Consider the following 7,206-nt stretch of genomic DNA (forward strand, 5'->3'; position numbering starts at 1 on the left):
TTCTGTCACCCTGCATCTTTCATAGGCACTTTTGCACTCTTAACATAAAACCCAAACAACCCAAAACATCACTACTTGGATTTAGTTCTTTGTGTAGCTGTGTAGTATGAGTACTGCATGAAAAGCTGCATGAAGGCAAATCAGATGCTGTTACTTCTTCCTGCTTGATGTTTTGTATCTTTTGAAACTTGGAGATAATCCTCAAGGCTGCAGTTTGCTCATGTATTAGTTCTGTATATAATTCTTATTGAATCTTGAGATCTGGATTTATCTTAACATGATAAATAATGGAACCTTTGACTATTAGAGGAAGGATAAATACCTAAATAAAGAAGAACAGTTAACAAATAAGTGCCTGGTCAACAGAGATGACAGTGAATAGAGATACCTGTCAAATTGCCAGCACCATGAAAGTAGACATGTTTGGCCTGATCCAACATCTGAAGAATTTCCACTGATTCCAAAGGAGTGCCTTGTTAGCCTGTATAATATGAATTCTTATCTCTGTATCTTTTTTCTTTTCTTTCTTTTTTCTTTTTTCCTTTCCCTTTTCCGTTTCATTTTTAAGCACAGCTATGTTATTTGATTTGACTCACTTCTGCAGCACTGTTTTCTGTAGGAACAGGTTCATGGAGAGGAGTAGCACCATGTTATTCTAGGAACAGCCTATTGGGTAAAGGCATGGTAACAAAAAAGATTCAGTGCTTTTAAGGGAATAGCCAGCTACTGAAACATGCGTTTTGCCAGAGGAACACTGTAGTAAGGAAAGTCAAAAAGTCTCTGATACAGACTATGAGAACTTCCAGTAGTCCTCTGCTCTTGTTATACAGTATACTTCTTTTGGTTCCTCTGCAAGGCGTATTGTTTGGTTGACTTTTTAATGAGAGCAAGTTCTAATGAATTTATACTTGCAAGTAAACCTATCAAACTGCTGCACTGACAAATCTATGACAGGATTTCTATCCAAGCCGTATTTTATTCTGACTTTCTGGCATACATGAGTCTTTTCCCCTAAGGCACTTCAACTGTATTGTCTCTTCTACTCCTGGATATTCTCTTGCTCTCTTTGACTCCACCTCAGATATGTCTGCATCTTAGGACTTGGCTATCCTACTGTTGTCCCCTGCTGCAATTACAGCATGATTAAAATATGCAGTATGGCTGGGACCTTGATCATGTTCTAACAAGAACATAGCCTTAGATTTATGGCCGAGTTGAGTTAGTGTTGTAATGATGTCATGGAACAACTTTGCTCATCTTTGTAGCATAGGGTGGGGCTTTAAGTGCTTTTCCTTGGCATATTTCTAGTCATACCACTTGCTTTTGTTGCATTTCAAATGTCATTATTCCAGTTGTTCATCCCAAGATCAGCCCCCAGGATGAACTTACAAATAGCCCTACACAGCCTTTCCAGCATTTTGCTGCTGTCTGCAGTTCTAAGGAGTTAGTAATATGCATTTTTTAGTTTCCCCTTGTTTTCAAAACATTAAGTACTTGCAAAGTTACAAACTCTATTCCAAAAAAGCACATGTACTTACTTGTTATATATTTTAATTCTGGGACCCTGAGCTCAGAGGCCAGTCTCTAACTAGTGGTTAATAGTGGTTTTCAAGAAGGATTTTTTCTTAAGGCTAGGAAGTCCACTACACACTCACAATTTTTAATTTGTTCACTTTTCGCTCTTTCCTGGGAAGTGTCCCATACTATCCACTGTTAGAGACAAGATTCTGGACCAGATGTATCACTGGCTGATCTCAGTTATGATGTTTTATGTGTCATGCTTAAGTTATGACCCCTGAGACCATTTTATAAGCTATTCCAGCTACAGAAGGATTAAAAAAACCCAAACATGCAAACCCCCAAAACCTGACCTTTCTGTGTTCCTGCATTACCACATATTGTTCTGAGCTTGTGGCAGATGGGGTAGGAGGGAAAGAAAGCTACTTTCATTAAGTTCTTTAACATCCTGGCTCCTTGCATATCCTTGTTTAGCTATGAAGGAATAGGAGATGGCATAAAGAGAATGGCAGATGAAAACAAGTCAGGGCCTCCAACTGGGAGACTTATAACTGAGTCTATAATGGAAAAAAGGCACTGCACTCCAGATGCCCCTGTGGAGCAGGAATATTTCCTCATGATACTGTTAAATATGTTGCATTGCAACAGCACTTCCTTCCTATGGAGCATTGCTGCACACAACCATAACCATTATTACGTTGTGTATACTTGAGAGATTCTCTGTGCTCTGCAGTCACAGCCAATGGTGACAGCAGTGGCTGTCAAATCGATGCTGCCTTGTATGCTACATGTTTATAAGCCTTGTCATTCTTCAAGGTTCTATCAAGTTCAGGACAAATATTCCTGCTTTGTGCCATGAGGGGAAAAAATAGGTTTTCTTATCATTGTAGGGCTTCTTTCTTTCAGGTAAATAGCTTCCACAGAAAGTGGAATGGATTTCTAACTTGGAAGATGAGAGATGTTCATAGTGATGTTCCTAACAAAGCCTTCTGGGTTTGTTTAGCATTTCCACATCCCTTGTATTTTCTTATATTGTTCTGCTTCATTCCAGTGCCTGTGCTCTCCCATAGCAGCCTTTGCAAACTGGATATCTTCCAGCCATATGCTTTAGGAGACAAGAGTAGGAAAACTTTCATAGAAATACTGGTCAGAATAGTGTGCCATTCCATCCCTTCTGGGGACAATTTCCATGTTTTCTTTGAATTTCTGTCATTTGACTTGAAGACAGTCTTCATTTTTGACAAACCTGAAATGTTCTGCAGAAAGCAGACACTCAAGAAGTTGTGCTCAGTCCAAAGCCCAGTTTCCCAGCTGGATGGCTGGGCCCAGAGAGTTCAATCCAGTTGGCAGTCGGTCACAGGTAGTGTTCTCCAGGGCTCAGTGTTGGGCCTGTTCTCTTTAGTATCTTTATCAATGATCTGGATGAGGGGATTGAGTAAGTTTGCAGATGACACCAAGTTGGGTGGGTGTGTTGCTCTTGAAGGTCAGGAGGCTCTACAGAGGGATCTAGACAGGCTGGATCAATGGGCCAAGGCCAATGGTATGAGGTTCAATGAAGCCAAGTGCTGGGTCCTGCACTTGGGTCACAACAACCCCCTGCAATGCTCCAGGCTGGGGCAAGAGTGGCTGGAAAGCTGCCCAGAGGAAACAGATCTGGCGGTGTTGGTCAACAGCCAGCTGAAGATGAGCCAGCAGTGTGCCCAGGTGGCCAAGAAGGCCAATGTGTATCAGCAATAATGTGGCCAGCAGGAGCAGGGAAGTGATTGTCGCCCTGTACTTGGTGCTGGTGAGGCCACACCTTGAGTACTGTGTCCAGTTTTGGGCCCCTCCCTCCAAGAAGGATGTTGAGGTGACAGAATGTATCCAGAGAAGGGTAACAAAGCTGGTGAAGGGTTTAGAATGCAAGTCTTAGGAGGAGTAGCTGATGGAACTGGGGTTGTTTAGTCTGGAGAAAAGGAGGCTGAGGGTGACCTTATCACTCTCTACAACTACCTGAAAGGAGGTAGCGAGGTGGGGGTCGGTTTCTTCTCCCAAGTAACAAGTGAAAGGACGAGAGAACAGGCTCGAATTACACCAGGAAGATTTAGGTTGGATATTAGAAAAAAATTCTTTACAGAAAGGGTTGTTTACAGAAAGCATTGGAACAGGTTGCCCAGTTTGGTGGTGGAGTCCCCATCCCTGGACGTGTGGATGTGGTGCTGAGGGACATGGTTTAGGGACCCTGGCAGTGCAGGGTGAATGGTTGGACTTGATGATCTTAAAGGTCCCTTCCAACCAAAATGATCCTGTGATTCTGTAATACCACAGCAGGCATGAAGGGAGTAAGACTGTATGGCTAGAGCAGGAAAGAGAAGGAGTAAGTTTCAAGTTTTTTCTATTCTTTGTTTCTAGCTAGAGTGATTTAATAGATAACTAATTTTTTTAACACTTTTTCTTTGCGCTTTATATTTAGCCAAGGAATTGTGCTTGGTCTCGAGGGGCTTGACAGCACTTTCACTGATTTGTATGTAATAGTTTGATATCCCCTAAAAGGTGACACATTAATGCAAGGTATTTTTCTTCCCTGAAGTCTCTATAAGTGTTCTCAGTATATTGTTTGTAAGCAGGCGTATTATTCAAGTCTTAGTGACTAGTCCAGGAATCACAACACTACTTAGTAAAGTAATCTTATGGTTTTGAGAAACAAGTTTAAGACAAGAGCATCAGAAACTTCACTGCATCATTCTCTGCATCATCTTAGTTCAGTCAAACAGCCCCAAACATTTAATTTTCTTTTAAGATTTTGGATGTTTCCAGTCTCTAAACACCTGCTAGTTTATGCTGAGCTGTGTGACTGCCATCTGTTTTGTGCTGAAGCCAGAGTATGTGCTCACACAATTTTTGCTGTAAGACAGACTCCATCATGCCAATTCTGTACCAGTCCTGGGGGTGCCTGAGGGGACTTGGAGCTGCAGGGAAGAACTAGCTGAAAGGCAGCAAAGTGGAGCAGTGAACAGCAAGTACCTCTGGGACCCCTGTACAGGAGGCAGTTTGGCTCCAGGTAGTGTCCTTTGCAGTCCCTGGTCTCTATTCTTTCTCTAATGCCCAAACAGGTACTTGGACTCTTCTCCTGCTAGGTGTTTCTTGGCTTCCACAGTTTTCTGAAAGCTTTTCTCTGTCCTCAAGGTCCTTTAGAAACAATTAAGTCTGTCCTTCAAGAAAGAAGTTCATGAGGTCCCAAGCTGAAGCCTGATTTTTTTTTTTTTTTTTATGTTGAAATGTTGTGGCTTTACATCCCTGTCCAATTCTGAGAGCTGTGCTGCCTTGTAAAATAGTAGGTTGTGGATTTGGGTGCAAGAATCTTTATCCAGTCTGATGTATCCTGTGACAACTGAGTGCTGCCGGTTTATGAATTCATGAAGAAGTTGATATGGCTGCACTTCAGCAGCCTGCGCTCAAGGATGGCAATTGAGTTTTGATTCTTGTGCAGTGCATGGCAAGATCCTTGCTTACCTTCTTAATGTGCATGAGCACATGTTAAGTTATAACCTAACTGAGAATTCATGCTGTATTCCAGGAAATGGTGTTTTGCTTCAGCGATTCTGTTTTTCTTTAAGGTGTTGACCAGCACTTTGGAATTTAAAACTATGTATCCTGAAGAAGGCATAGAAACGTAATTTGAATGCAAACTGTATTAAAAACTCACATCCTGTATCCTAGCAGGAATTTCAACAAACAGGGGATGTATTCATTGAACTAGGAGCAAAGCAATGTCAAGTTGAGAAGGAAATTACTATGGAAATGAGTTTTAAAAGCCTGAGGCAAATGTAGGGAGAGACACATTGTACTGGGAATTTTCCTCGCACTCTAGCTTATGTGGCCTTTCCATTACTGCAACAGCAGCATATAAGAAATCCTTGTCTTGGAACACAGCCTCTGAATTTCATCTTTCTGCACTATTGCTGTGGGCCGGCTTCCCTGCCAAGAGAAATTAAACCCAGCCTCAGCTAATATTGGGGCTTCTGGTGGTATACGAATGGCCTTGCTTGGGACAGACCAGAGGTCTTTTCAGCCCTACATTTTGTCTCTCTGTGAGCACTAATGGATGCTTGGAAGAGAATAAGAGAAATATATTAACTGCTTTCCTACTATATTCTCCCAGTGCTTGGCAAGGAACAGCTGAGCGTGTCTGTAAGTTTAACAGTCCTTGATTAGTTCGGGGTTTTTTTCTTCCATAGATTTGTATTTTTTTAACACACATTTCAAGGATCCGTATTTTGTGGCAATGAGTTGAACAACTAACCTGCACAGTGTGAAAAAAACCCCCAACTCTCCCATTTGCCTAGTGATAATGTATCAAGTCCCCCAATATTTCCATGTTTTAGAGAAATGGCAGATAAACTACCTATTCATTTTCTCCTTGCTCTCTAAGATTGTATAGACTTAGATCATGTTTTGATGTAAAGATTTTTGAGCAATATGTAAGTGGATCTGTTGGCTTAGTTCATTGCAGAAAGGTGGTGGTACAGGCAGAGAGTGGTATTTTTCAGAAACAGCAGACAGGTGCTGTAGTGTCTTCTGCTACTACTGAAGCAGTAGTGGATTCCTGATACTCTCTGGAATGGGTTGATTGCAAGTAAAGAGATACACGGCTTAGGGCAGGAGAACAGAAAATGTTAATTGATGAGAATAATTGCGTGGAAGATGAAAATGGGTTGTTAATATATAAAGAAGTGTATGTGTTTATAGATTTTTGGGGGAATAATGGAACTTTGAAGAGTCCATTCCAGTCTCTCAGACATTGAATAGGAATAAACTGTAATCCTCCTCACTGCTGCTACTTTCATTTTGTTACTAAAAGTATGAAGGGAAATGAAAAAATCCTAGTAAACTGAAAAAGAGGTTTTTGTTAAACCATCTGAAAAAGTGAAATTACTTAATAAGGCTCTTTAATATAATTGTTTTCATCCAAAACACTTTGTTAAAACTCTTCTGATCATTCCCAGTAATAGCAGAAATGTGAGTATCTGTTAGAGTTGTTCATGCTTGGCTGGAGTTGAAATTACATAAATGTTTACAGGTTGAAAATCTTAACAAAAACTGGTTTAGGTACTAAATTGGGGAAGATGATATAAAGTGAGGTTCCAGTTGTCTGCAATTCAAAATATCTGAATGGCCTGGATGTTTGTCACTTGTTTATATACCCAACCTATAGCTTTGACAAAAAAATTATATGACAAACCTGGGGAACAGAATACATACTCTTCTATCTTAATGTGTCTTCATTTGGTATTTCTGGAGAGCACTGGAGAATTTCCAATTTGGGTCACTTTCCTGTATCCCATGCAGTAAAATTGCTGACTTACCAGGCTCAATTATGCAGTACTATAATTTTTTTTATATTGATATAAAGAATAACCTGAGGTCTGATTAAACTCCTGTCTGCTGGTATCTGCTCACTGATTTGAATGAAAGCTGATTTGGACTCCAAATCCTGTGAATCCTGCTACCTCAGGAGAATGTTTGCTCTATTTTCCCTCTAGTCAGCTAGGAAAGAATGCGTGCATAAATGTTCATTCTCCTCTCCTAACTTCCTCTACATAATAGATCCTTTTTCAATACCCTCCAGTAGTAACTTCAGAAACATCTGCATTGTTCTTAAGTATATAAAAAATATATTTTAAGAAAAATAACTTAAATTGTTTTTTA

Source organism: Buceros rhinoceros, unplaced genomic scaffold (assembly GCF_000710305.1).
Source record: "Buceros rhinoceros silvestris isolate BGI_N320 unplaced genomic scaffold, ASM71030v1 scaffold11725, whole genome shotgun sequence".
Taxonomy (NCBI): domain Eukaryota; kingdom Metazoa; phylum Chordata; class Aves; order Bucerotiformes; family Bucerotidae; genus Buceros; species Buceros rhinoceros.